Genomic DNA, 13938 nt, shown 5'->3' with positions numbered 1-13938 from the left:
TAAATTGTGAACAACAGTGGTCCCAGCACCGACAAATTGTGAACAACAGTGGTCCCAGCACTGGTAAATTGTGAACAACAGTGGTCCCAGCACTGGTAAATTGTGAACAACAGTGATCCCAGAACCGATATATTTTGAACAACAATGGTCGCAGCACCGACAAATTGTAAACAACAGTGGTCCCAGCACTGGTAAATTGTAAACAACAGTGGTCCCAACACCGATAAATTGTAAACAACAGTGGTCCCAACACCGATAAATTGCGAACAACAGTGGTCCCAGCACCGGTAAATTGTGAACAACAGTGGTCCCAGGACTTTTGACCTTGAACTGCATTTGAAACTTCTGCATAAAATGAAATGAAGTCCCCAAATCGCCCCACGTGGCTCTCAAACGCAATGGGAAGAAGTTCAATGCGAACAATCAGGAATTTAAAGGCAACTCAACGACCTGCACTTTCTTTGAATAAGTTTTGTTAGCCATTATATTTGACCGTGAAATCGCTCTCGGCTTTCATCTTGCTGAAGCAGAGTGTGGCCGCTTTGTATCTGCGAGCATGTCGGTGACGTGGTTAGCTTTGACACTGATCGCTTCCAATTTGTAAAATTTCACCAAGCGTCAGCGAAATGAAACCGAGAATCGAATTGTCCCTGTAAGTGATGAATTGAAGGGATTGGTTCTCCAAGCAGATTTGGAAAATGCACAGTGCAATCGGTCAGGAGTTCGAAATCCACCCTCTCGCCACTCACCAATCATATTAACTGAGCTTTACTCTGGTCCAGTGTCACCGCACTGAAAGCGAGTATTTCTCCGGCATGTTTTTCTTCATAGTTGCTGGTTTAAGAGTGAAGACCGGCTGTTTGGATTTTCACTCCTACAAGCTTCAACCATTCATTTTGGACTGACTGTAGACAGTTGTTATATTGGTCGCTGCAAACTCAAAGTTTCGCCCAATTAATTATTGGTTTAGCAGGTGACCTCTTCACCTGTCTAGTTGGTGCTGTCGGTTTGCACGGAAGTTTGATGGTTCGAGCTCTTATTTGATTTTTCCTCAGGATTCTTCGCCTCAAAGTTCCAGGGTTTCAATGTATGTTTTGGAAGCAAGAAAATCACAATTCTCCTTGGCAGACAAGCCCAGGAAAGGCCAGAAGGGAGGCCGCACTTGCTGCAGGAGAGCTGGTTCGCTGTGACATGGAGATTTCTGTAGTGAGCGAGACCAGACTGTTCCTATGTTCAGAGAATAAATATCACACCTTTTATGTTGGAAAAGCAAAACGGTGGGGATTTTTGTATCAGATGTTGCTCGTTGCGTTACTTTCATCTTGATCGTAGAACCGGTTTGGGCGTTCCTGTGATCAACGGCGACAATTGCCTATTCATTTTAAATTTAACAACAGCTGCACTGAGCTTTTAATCATACCCTTAAAATACAGTCTGTAAAATGATGAAATTTGATCATCTGCAAAGCATAAAAATCTGATTAAAGTTTTGACTGTCTCTCGGTAACCACGTCAACATCTCCTTCAGTATGAAATAGAAAGTTATCGTTTGATTAATGGTGAATAAAACAGTCATTCATCTACCAACAGGGTTTAATTAGTTTCATGTAATTAATTTAATAACTTTTGCTAAAGTTAATTCGCTGACTTGGAATCGAACTCATGCGTTGGTGGGAGCATTAAATTCCAACCATCAGTCCATCGGGGAGCGCCCAAGATTGCGCACGGAACACAGCAGAACTGGTAAGATTTACTTTTCTTTCACTCTTCCGTGATTCATTCAGCTCTGTGTTTATTTTCAGGCCTCTTATCTCTCCCTTCTTTTCAGCTTCTGACTGCGGACATTCTTGTGGTTAAATATGAATAATATAGAATATCTCACAGCCCCAGTATATGTGCTCCTTCTCTGTACAGTTCTGTACAAAATCAAACTGTACGTTTAGAACGACGGTGTCTCTCCTTCACCCCCGACAGAAGCAGGAGGAGATGCCACTTTAAACTGCCAGTTGCTTCAAATGATTCATGATGGACCTGTGTGGCCTTGCAATTTTCCCAGGAGCTGCATTCAGGTTCGTGAATTTTGGAAATGGAAACATGTCCATCAGCACCTTGTGGTCGTATTTTACCTCACTTTCCATTTCATGTACATGCCTAGTTGCACTTGGTGCTGTCATTGCCTGAACATCACCTTCTGTCGCGATAGTAGTTTGAACAGAAAATGCCATTTTTTTGCGAGCAGCTTGTCTCGCACGATAATGACCTGAATTACAAAGAGGCAAGTGGGAAAGGCCGCGTTGGGCTGCTTGTTCGCACCAAAGAATTTTCAGCGTTTCTTTGTGGTCTAGTGTTTAGGTTCGATCATCACCATGGCAACGGTTCGATTGGTGTCTGTCTCAACACTCGCATTTAAACACTCTACCATAAGTGCACTGTATTCAAATTGCTGATTTTTTTCACTGTGAGGTCGAAGAGACATAAATGTGTGGACAATAGCTCCGAATACATCAACTGGGTTGCACCTTTGCTTCTCCCCCCGTCTCAGTCTTTCCATCTTTACCCTTCTCTGCTGGTGTTGCAGGTTCGATCATCCTTGGCCGTTCAAGAAAACCTGAGAAGTCCATCAGGGGAAAATTCAGAGAGTCAAGAGACAGGGACAGGGAGAGATTAAAGTGTAGAAACAAATCGGATAAATATCAAGCTTTGCGAACGAGCAGAATTTAAGATGGAGCTTGGTCGAGATTCTTTCACGTGCCGTGCAACTCTGCAAGAGACCATTGGCTCCGAATTAAAAGCATTTGCCACGCTGGATCATCTCTCTGAGGGAGGGAACACGGTCCGTCCACTCCAGTCCTGATTTGTTTGATCATTGAACAAATCTATAAGAAATAGCGCTACGAGCAGGATTCGAACCTGCGCAGGAAAACCCCATTAGATTTCGAGTCCAACGCCTTAACCACTCGGCCATCGCAGCTGTGCAAAAACAGAACAGCTACTGCTACCAAAAGGGTGCAACCAGTGCAGAATTCGGTGCAACCCATCGCCGATCGGCCATCCTGCGATCCATCCAATCACTTTTTCTATTCCGATGCACAGCAATGTGAAGTTGTACACTAACTATTTCATATCAACAATATTAGCCTCTCTTTACCACATTCGTTTTGAATGTGCGACTTGTCATGCCAAGTGAGACTTTTCAGAATTAATTGCTCTAAAGTTACATTGTTGTCTCCCTCGGCATCCGCAGATTATCCACTCTACCACAAGTATAACAGTGACGACACTTCAAAAATACCTCATTGGCTGTATAGCGCTTTGGGAGGTCTTGAGGTCTTGAAAAGCGCTTTATAAAGACAAGACTTTCTTTCTTTTTACACTGGAATAAAATTACTGATGTTTTCACTATGAGGACGAAGAGACATTAATGTGTAGATATTATCTGCGAGTTCATCATCTGGGTTGGATTTTTAGTTTTCCTCCCGTCTCAGTCTTTCGATCTTTACCGTTCTCTGCTGGTGTCGCAGGTTCGATCAGCTTTGGCCGTTCAAGGTTGCCTGAGAAGTCCATCAGGGGGAAACACAGAGAGACAGAGACAGAGAGAGATCGAGAGATAAAAGTATCGAAAAAACCTAACGTCAAGTTCGCAGCATTTACGATGGAGATTGGGAGATATAGAATCATAGAATCGTCACTGCACAGAAGGAGGCCATTCGGCCCATCGAGCCTGTGCCAGCTCTCTTTAAGTGCAATCCAGATCGTCCCATTCCCCTGTTCTTTCCCCGTATACCTGCAAATATTTTCCCTTCAAATACTTATCCAATTCCTCTTAGAAACAAGGATTAAATCTGCTTCCACCACCCTTTCAGGCGATGCATTCCAGATTATATCCACTCGCTAGTTTAAGAAGTTTTTCCTTTTCTCGCCTTTGGTTCTTTTGTCAACCACCGTAAATCTGCGTCCTCTGGTTCTCGAACCCTTCCGCCAACGGGAGCAGTTTTTTTTAATTTACTTTATCTAAACCCGTCATGATTTTGAACACTTCTATCAAATCTCCACTCAACTTTCTCTGCTCGAAGGGAACAACTCCAGCTTCTCCAGTCTACCCACGTAACTGATGACCTCATCCCTGGAACCATTCCAGTAAATGTTTCTGCACCCTCTCTGACGCCTTCGCATCCTTTATAAAGTGCGGTTCCCAGTTTTGGACAGTTGTGGAACATTGTGAAGTTCCCTTCACGTATCTTGATATTTTGCAAGAGACCACTGGGCTCCCAGTTAAAATGATCTGCCGCGGTGGAGTATCTCTCTGAGGGAAGGAATTGCAGCCCGTTATCTCCAGTTCATATTTATTTGAGCATTGAACAAAACTTTACACAATAGCGCCGATAGCACGATTCCAACTTCTGCCAGAATACCCCATTGGGTTTCAGATCTAACGTCTTAACCACCCGACTACCGCAGCTGCGAGCGCCTTTGATGCACGGCTGTAAATCAGAATGCACAGGGTGCTCACAGGAGATTTGTGAGACTATATGTTCTTTCAGACAGGTTTCCAACTGGACACATGCAGCCGCTACCGTCGGACGTTGCTGTTTCACTGGTAGAATTCTCACCTGCCACCCGAGGAGATGGGGATTGATTCCCGGCCGATTAAGGAGGATTTTCTTTCTGCACCTATGAGCTCGCCTGAAAAGAGATAGATTCACATTCAGCTTCAATCTGCACACCACGTTGAGACATTTTCCTTTCCCTATGTGGTGTTGCGTCGACAAACCCTCTGCATTCGAGCCACGAAACGTCAAACATGCACGAGAATTAAGTCAATCCTGTATTCCGCAACGCTGAAAAGATGTGAAAAAGAAATGAATGAATTTCCACTGAAAATAGTGACACAGGAGGGCTCGTCCAGGAATTTGAGCCCCGGACCTCTCACATATCAATTAGTGAAACGCCCAAAGTGAAAACCATAATCCGAGACCAACGAGCCGTCAGTAACACAGCCGTGCAACCAGTCGAAAGTTTCCCTGCTCCCCACAACCGATCGCCTATCCTATTAGACCGCTCTGTCCATCCAATCATCGAATCATAGAATGATTACAGCACAGAAGGAAATCAATTCGGCCCATCCAGACCGTGCCATCCCTTTGTAAGAGCAATCCAGTTAGTCCCATTCCCCCGCTCTTTCCACGTGGCCCTGCAATTTTTTCCCTTCAAGTATTTATCCCATTCCTTTGTGAAAGCCACGATTGAATCTGCTTCCACCGTTTCAGGCAGCACCTTCCAGATCATAACCACTCGCTGCGTAAAAAAGTTTTACTCATTTCGCCTTTGGTTTCTTTTGCCAATCACCTTAAATCTATGTCGTCTGGTTCTCGACCTTTCTGCCAATGGGAACAGCTTCTCTTTATTTACTTTTTCTAAATCCTTCATGATTTTGAACACTTCTATCAAATCTCCTCTCAACCGGCTCTGCTCGAAGAACAATCCCAACTTCTCCAGTCTGTCCACATAACTGAAGTCCCTCATCCCTGGAACCATTCTAGTAAATCTTATCTGCATGCTCTCTAAGGCCTTCTCGTCCTTCCTAAAATGTGGTGCCCAGAATTGGACAGAATACTCTGGTTGTCGCCGAACCAGTGTTTTATAAAGGTTCAACATAACTTTCTTGAGTTTGTACTCTATGCCTATATTTATAAAGCCCAGGACCACGTTCTCAGCCTGTCCTGCCACCTTCAAAGATGTGTGCACATATGCCCCCAGGACTCTCTATTCCCGCACCTCATTTGTATCATTTAGTTTATATTGCCTCTCCTCATTCTTCCTGCCAAAATATATCACTTCGCACTTCTCTGCATTAAATGTTATCTGCCATGTGTCCGCCCATTCCACCAGCCCGTCTGTGTACTCTTGAAGACTATTATTATCCTCTTCACTATTTACTACAATTCCTAGTTTTGTGTTATCTGTGAATTTTGAAATTGTTCCTGTCCGGACAAGTCCAATTTATTAATATATATCAAAAAGCATTGGTCGTAGTCCCGACCCCTGGGAAACAACACTGTCTACCTTCCTCCAGTCCAAAAAAAATACCTTCACCACGACTGTCTGTTTCCTGTCATTTATCCAATTTAGTATCCATGCTTTTATTCCATGGACTTCGATTTTGCTGAGAAGCATATTATGTGGCACTTTACTTCATCGAAAAACTCAATCAAGTTAGTTAAACAAGATTTGCCTTTAACAAATTCGTGCTGGCTTTCCTTTATTAATCTACACTTGTCGAACTGGCTGTTATTTTTATCCCGTATTTATCGTTTCCAAAAGCTTCTCTACCACCGAGGTTTAACTGACTGGCCTGTAGTTGCTGGGTTTATCCTTGCACACGTTTTTAAAAAGGGAGTAACATTTGAGATTTTCTAGTCGTCTGGCACCACCCCCATATCTAAGGACGATTGGAGATTATGGCCAGCAACTCTGAAATTTTCACCCTTACTTCCCTCAGAAACCAAGGATGCATCCGATCCGGACCGTGTGACTGACCCACTTTAAGTACAGCCAGCCTTTCTAGTACCTTTTCTTTATCAATTTTTATCCCATCCAGCATCTCCATGACCTCCTCTTTTGTTGGCTTTGGCAGTTTCTTCTTCCTTTGTAAAGACAGATACAAAGTACACATTTAATACTTCAGCCTTGTCCTCTGCCTCCGTTCATATGTTTGTCCCCGAACCTTAATTTGGATTCTGATGTGGTGCAATGTCAAGTAGTACACTAACTATTTCAAGTCAACAATATTAGTCACTTTTCATCAAATTCATTTATGGTGCATTTTCTTACAGTGAAAACACGCATTGAAATCCGGGATATTGTGTCGTCCCTTGGCGGGGGGTGGGGGGGTCATCAAACCACCAACTTTTCGGTTAAGAGCCGAACGCGCTAAATGATTGTGCCAGAGAAAAACATCACATCGCATGATTAACAACATTAATATTTCACCGAGCTAAAGCTTGCGGTTGCAGTGACCAATGAACGTTATTAAATTAATTAATGAAACTAATGAAAGTCTGTGGAAGATGAATAATTGTTTTAACCGATAACTTTCTGCTGCATTTCAAGAGTCTGGTTAAAAAATATTGAGAGTTTATGACACCAGGAATTTGATACAGCTGTTGTTAAAGTTAACAGGAAGACTCAATAATTGTCCCTTCTCTAAGCACAGGTTGTCGCTTGGAGGTTTTTCCGAAGCAAGTTCCTCAAATCAATGTTTTTACGCTGGACCTGAAATGGAGCTTTTTTGCGTATCAGGCGAATATGATAACCACAACACGACGGAAACCTCAATCCAGGGCTTTCGCAGTACCTCAGGGTCCTGCCTACTGGTTTTACAGCGGGGCAGTGTTTTAGGCATGGGCTCTTCACGGTTCAGACCATAATAATTACCAGAATTAAATTTGTCATGTTAAAATGCTCATTATCTGTTAATTTCGATTTACACGCTCGCCAGTTTTATGCAGAAACAAGTAACAATGTTTAAGGGAAGCAGTTTGTTCAATGTTTTTGCAATAACCCTGTTCCCCAGTGTGAAAACAAACTGCCAACGCGTGCCCCAAGCCCATGACCGTAAAAAATGTAATGCCGGTTAGCTCAGTTGGTTAAAACTTGGGCCTAATCACGCTAAGGTCGCGGGCTCGTTCCCTGTACTAGCCATTAAATTGTTATGGTAACTTTTAAAACCCAGATTTTACAAACAAGCAAATCCACACAAAATGTCACGGGGAATAATTTTGATAATTTTCATTACAATGTTTGAAAAAATGTTCCCCTGGGGCGGAGAAACACATCTTTCTTTATATTTTACTTTCATCCTTCTTTTCTCATTCATCTTTCTGTGTCTCCATCTCTTTCCATCTGACTCTTTTCTCTCCTTTTCTATCTCTCTATTTCTTTCCATTTCTGAAACCATTTTTTCCGGGTATGTTTACTGATACACATTACAATCTGTGTCACTCAGTATCCGGGTATGTTTACTGATACACATTACAATCTGTGTCACTCAGTATCCGGGTATGTTTACTGATACACATTACAATCTGTGTCACTCAGTATCCGGGTATGTTTACTGATACACATTACAATCTGTGTCACTCAGTATCTGGGTATGTTTACTGACACACATTACAATCTGTGTCACTCAGTGTCCGGGTATGTTTACTGACACACATTACAATCTGTGTCACTCAGTATCCTGGTATGTTTACTGATACACATAACAATCTGTGTCACTCAGTATCCGGGTATCTTTACTGATACACATTACAATCTGTGTCACTCAGTATCTGGGTATGTTTACTGATACACATTACAATCTGTGTCACTCAGTATCCGGGTATGTTTACTGACACAAATTACAACCTGTATTACTCAGTATCCAGGTATGTTTACTGATACACATTACAATCTGTGTCACTCAGTATCTGGGTATGTTTACTGACACACATTACAACCTGTGTCACTCAGTATCCAGGTATGTTTACTGACACACATTACAATCTGTGTCACTCAGTATCCGGGTATGTTTACTGATCATCCAGGACAAAGCAGCCCGCTTGATTGGCACCCCATCCACCACCCTAAACATTCACTCCCTTCATCATCGGCGCACAGTGGCTGCAGTGTGTACCATCCACAGGATGCATTGCAGCAATTCGCCAAGGCTTCTTCGACAGCACGTCAAAACCCGAGATCTCTTCCACCTAGAAGGACAAGCGCAGCAGGTACATAGCAACAACACCACCTGCACATTCCCCTCCGAGTCGCACACCATCCTGAATTGGAAATATATCGCCGTTCTTTCATCGTCGCTGGGTCAAAATCATGGAAGTCCCTTCCTAACAGCATTGTGGGAGAATCTTCACCAGACGGACTGCAGCGGTTCAAGAAGGGGGCTCACCACCACCTTCTCAAGGGCAATTAGGGATGGGCAATAAATGCAGGCCTCACCAGCGACGCCCACATCCCATGAACGAATCAAAAAAACACATTACAAGCTCTGTCACTCAATATCCGGGTATGTTTACTGATACACCTTACAACCTGTGTCACTCAGTATCTGTGCAAGTTTACTGACACACATTACAACCTGTGTCACTCAGTATCTGGGTAAGTTTACTGACACACATTACAATCTGTGCCATGCAGTATCCGGGTATGTTTACTGACACACATTACAATCTGTGTCACTCAGTATCCGGGTATGTTTACTGACACACATTACAACCTGTGTCACTCAGTATCCGGGTATGTTTACTGACACACATTACAATCTGTGTCACTCAGTATCCGGGTATGATTACTGACACACATGACAATCTGTGTCACTCAGTATCCGGGCATGATTACTGACACACATTACAACCTGTGTCACTCAGTATCCGGGTATGATTACTGACACACATTACAATCTGTATCACTCAGTATCAGGATATGTTTACTGACACACATTACAATCTGTGACACTCAGTATCCGGGTATTTTACTGAAACACATTACAACCTGTGTCACTCAGTATCCGGGTATGTTTACTGACACACATTACAATCTGTGTCACTCAGTATCCGGCTATTTTACTGAAACACATTGCAATCTGTGTCACTCAGTATCCGTGTATGTTTGCAAACACACATTACAATCTGTGTCACTCAGTATCCGGGTATGTTTACTGACACACATTACAGCCTGTGTCACTCAGTGTGTAACAACGAGAGTCAACGAGTTTTATTCCCGCTGTGTTTTCTCTCTGTCGGTTTGCTGATGAACGTGTAACTCGGGGCCTGTTCCCGTAAATGGCCACAAGTGCTAACAAAAACAGACAGAGCGCGTCTGACCACCCCAAGATCTGGAAAAGGCATCAGTTTAGGAATCAAATGCTTCAAATCAAATGTTCGCTCGGCACAGAGGCAAAAAAAGAGAAAAATTCAGAAGGGAATAGAGAAATAAAGCTAAATAAAGATGCTACCAATATTTCTTATCCTTGATGTCTCTCCATTCCTTCCCCAAGCCTCCAATGAGAGATTCGACCGAAGGAACGTGAGCAGAACAACCAAACATTGCTGAAATTCGGAACTGAACCAGGGAGTTTTACATCTTCAGACTCCCAACTGAGTTATTTCGGCTCCATCGCCAGTTGGACTGTGTGGCTTCGCCTTGGAAGAAAATATAAACCGAGTGGAATTGCCTCTCCCGCTCATTCCTTACTTCGGGGGAATGGGACCGACCAGATCTCGGAGCTCAGGTTGTGTTCATGTTCTGCTGATGATATCTGAATATTATCTTGTGTTTGGGCCACTTTTAACCAGGTTCGTGGACACATTCTTCAATCATCCCGTCCCCCACATCGCGCCTCTCTCATTCATTCTTTCCTCCATTCAATCCATCAGGGAGCGGGAATCAGAGCTCATCCTCAAACCCACTACACATAAACCCCCGGTCAATAATTTACACTCTTTATAAACACTAAATACTAATACACTAGGGGAGACCTCACAGTGTTGGACTCGGAGTGAAATACAAGGAAAAGTTTTAAACACAGAAAGCTGACACTCCGGGGGAGAGCTTAAAATGTTGGACACGGAGTGAAAATCACTGAAGTGTTTATGAAAATTTATAGAACACGTTATTTGTGTAAAATTCTGCGTTCTTTTCTAGGTACTGATGGGTTGTGAAGGGAGAGACGGGCCCGAGCTCCCACTGATGGGCTGTGAAGGGAGAGACGGCCCTGAAGACCCTCTGATCCGCACTGACGCCGAGATGCAGCGAAGATGAAATCAAGTTCAATCTGTAGCGGCGAGCGGTTGGAGAGAGATCAAAGTCCAGAATCAAGCCCTTGAATCTGATTTATATCAAATACTCATTGAACTCTCTACCGGGGGAATTTAGAACTGGGGATCGCTTGTGAAATCAGCCGAAGAATTAAAACACAAACCACCCGAAGTGGGACTCGAACCCACGACCCTGAGAACAGCTAACTCCGCAGAGGCCTGAGACTGAACCTTGGCATTTCCTACTCTGTGGGGCTCAGTACCACTCCGGGTGAGATTAGGTTATGCACCCCAGACCGGAAACTGCCCTTTTCCTGTTCTGTGTGGAGCAGGTGAACGGCCTCTCCCCAGTGTGACTGCGTCGATGAGTTTCAAGCTCAGACGGTGAATTGAATCCCTTCCCACAGTCCCCACATTTCCACGGTTTCTCCGTGGTCCGGGTGTCCTTGTGTCTCTCCAGGTTGGACGATCAGTTGAAGCCTTGTCCACACACACAACACGTGTACGGTTTCTCCCCGCTGTGAATGGTGTGATGTTCTTTCAGGCTGTGTAACTGGTTAAAGCTCTTTCCCCAGTCAGTGCACTGGAACACTCTCACTCGGGTGTGTGTGTCTCGGTGCTTTTCAACTCACACTGATGTTTGAAATCTTCTCCCAAAGACAGAACAGACAAACATTTCTCCTTCCACGTTCAAAGGTCGATGATATTCAGGTCCTGATGAATCGAGTAACTCTATCAGATTTGACATGATTCTTGATTTGAATTTCCCATCAGCAAATCCTCCCCTACTAACACCCTGTAAAAGGAGTTTACGAAGTCATCACTGTAAATACAGGATCGAAATTCAGAACAGACTATTTTAGTTTCTATGGAAAATTCTTTCCTCTCTTGTTCCTCCAAAGCTGTAAATCCCCGTCCCACACACTCTCCCTCCTACCTGTGCTGAAATCCAAACCCATCGCACTGTCTCCAATATTTCTTCCCTCCACCCCCAGTTTTCTCCCTCCCTCTCCTCAGATTGGGTTCAGTTCTAAACCCGCTGTGGGCAGAGTGAGAATAAAATAAATGAGGCACTGGGACCCTGAAGCCCCGCCCACTCTTTGTTCCCGGTCACTGGGACCCTGAAGCCCCGCCCACTCTTTGTTCCCGGTCACTGGGACCCTGAAGCCCCGCCCACTCTTTGTTCCTGGTCACTGGGACCCTGAAGCCCCGCCCACTCTTTGTTCCCGATCACTGGGACCCTGAAGCCCCGCCCACTCTTTGTTCCCGGTCACTGGGACCCTGAAGCCCCGCCCACTCTTTGTTCCCGGTCACTGGGACCCTGAAGCCCCGCCCACTCTTTGTTCCCGGTCACTGGGACCCTGAAGCCCCGCCCACTCTTTGTTCCCGATCACTGGGACCCTGAAGCCCCGCCCACTCTTTGTTCCCGATCACTGGGACCCTGAAGCCCCGCCCACTCTTTGTTCCCGGTCACTGGGACCCTGAAGCCCCGCCCACTCTTTGTTCCCGGTCACTGGGACCCTGAAGCCGCGCCCACTCTTTGTTCCCGGTCACTGGGACCCTGAAGCCCCGCCCACTCTTTGTTCCCGGTCACTGGGACCCTGAAGCCCCGCCCACTCTTTGTTCCCGATCACTGGGACCCTGAAGCCCCGCCCACTCTTTGTTCCCGGTCACTGGGACCCTGAAGCCCCGCCCACTCTTTGTTACCGATCACTGGGACCCTGAAGCCCCGCCCACTCTTTGTTCCCGGTCACTGGGACCCTGAAGCCCCGCCCACTCTTTGTTCCCGATCACTGGGACCCTGAAGCCCCGCCCACTCTTTGTTCCCGATCACTGGGACCCTGAAGCCCCGCCCACTCTTTGTTCCCGGTCACTGGGACCCTGAAGCCCCGCCCACTCTTTGTTCCCGATCACTGGGACCCTGAAGCCCCGCCCACTCTTTGTTCCCGATCACTGAGACCCTGAAGCCCCGCCCACTCTTTGTTCCCGATCACTGGGACCCTGAAGCCCCGCCCACTCTTTGTTCCCGGTCACTGGGACCCTGAAGCCCCGCCCACTCTTTGTTCCCGATCACTGGGATCCTGAAGCCCCGCCCACTCTTTGTTCCCGATCACTGGGACCGTGAAGCCCCGCCCACTCTTTGTTCCCGGTCACTGGGACCCTGAAACCCCGCCCACTGTTTGCTCCTTACCAAGATGGCCGCGCATGCGCCATAATTCCACCATGACTTCCTCTCCCAAGATGGCGGCCGGGCGGCCGCCTGACGGGCCTGTCACCAAGGTGCAAACACGGGGCCTTTTTACTCTTTTTTGTTGCCTCAAGCCGCCCCCGGGTGTTTGTGAAACTTCCCCGCCCACCCACAGATCCAATTCCTCCCCCGCCTCCGACTCGCCTGTTTCCACTCAGTGAATCTCCACCACTCGCACTGCGCATGCTCAGAGCAGGGCCCGGTCCTGCACCTGCGCACTGGTCTCCTGTCGTCATTGATAGGGCACATTCTGAACCTCGGGGGATTCTGGGGAAATACTCCGCCATTGAAGGCTGGAATTGGTGAACAGAAAATTAATTATTGACATCCCACCGAAGTTGGCGCCAGTGGGTCAACAAACAAAATAAATAAATAAATTATACAGAAACCCGAGTGCTCGGGCCCTCCCCCGTGGTGCTAAGTTAACTTGCCGCCACTTTTCAGTTGCTAATTCGCACCTCAGGCCCGCCCCGCCCAGTCTGGTTTAATTGCTAAATGTTCTCTAACTATTCAGACCTGTCATTCTCAGGGAAACTTAAAAGCTCACATTTTTTCTGTGTACTACCCGAGAGCCAGTTAATGGCATTAATAAGTTGTTAACAAATTGTATAAAGGTGGAAAGAGGAGAAAAATGCCACGAGCAATGCCTCAAAACACAAGGGACCACTTACACTGTGACACCAAATCCAGGGACCACTTACACTGGGACACCAAATCCGGGGACCAATTACACTGGGGCACCAAATCCAGGGACCACTTGCACTGGGACACCAAATCCAGGGACCACTTACACTGGGACACCAAATCCGGGGACCAATTACACTGGGACACCAAATCCGGGGACCGCTTACACTGGGACTCCAAATTAAGGGACCACTTG

General features: G+C 45.8%; 1 non-coding gene across 1 annotated transcript; it reads right to left on the bottom strand.

The window, feature by feature from the left end:
- Window positions 1-2888: 2888 nt before the first annotated feature.
- On the bottom strand, window positions 2889-2970 carry trnas-cga (transfer RNA serine (anticodon CGA)). The gene has a single exon. It is a non-coding gene; the product is annotated as a tRNA-Ser (tRNA).
- Between the last annotated feature and the right edge of the window lie 10968 nt (window positions 2971-13938).

The sequence above is a fragment of the Heptranchias perlo genome, unplaced genomic scaffold (assembly GCF_035084215.1).
Source record: "Heptranchias perlo isolate sHepPer1 unplaced genomic scaffold, sHepPer1.hap1 HAP1_SCAFFOLD_73, whole genome shotgun sequence".
NCBI classification, from domain to species: Eukaryota; Metazoa; Chordata; class Chondrichthyes; order Hexanchiformes; family Hexanchidae; genus Heptranchias; species Heptranchias perlo.
The sequence above is the reverse complement of the archived record's forward strand: the minus strand, read 5'-3'. Positions and strand labels throughout refer to the sequence as shown.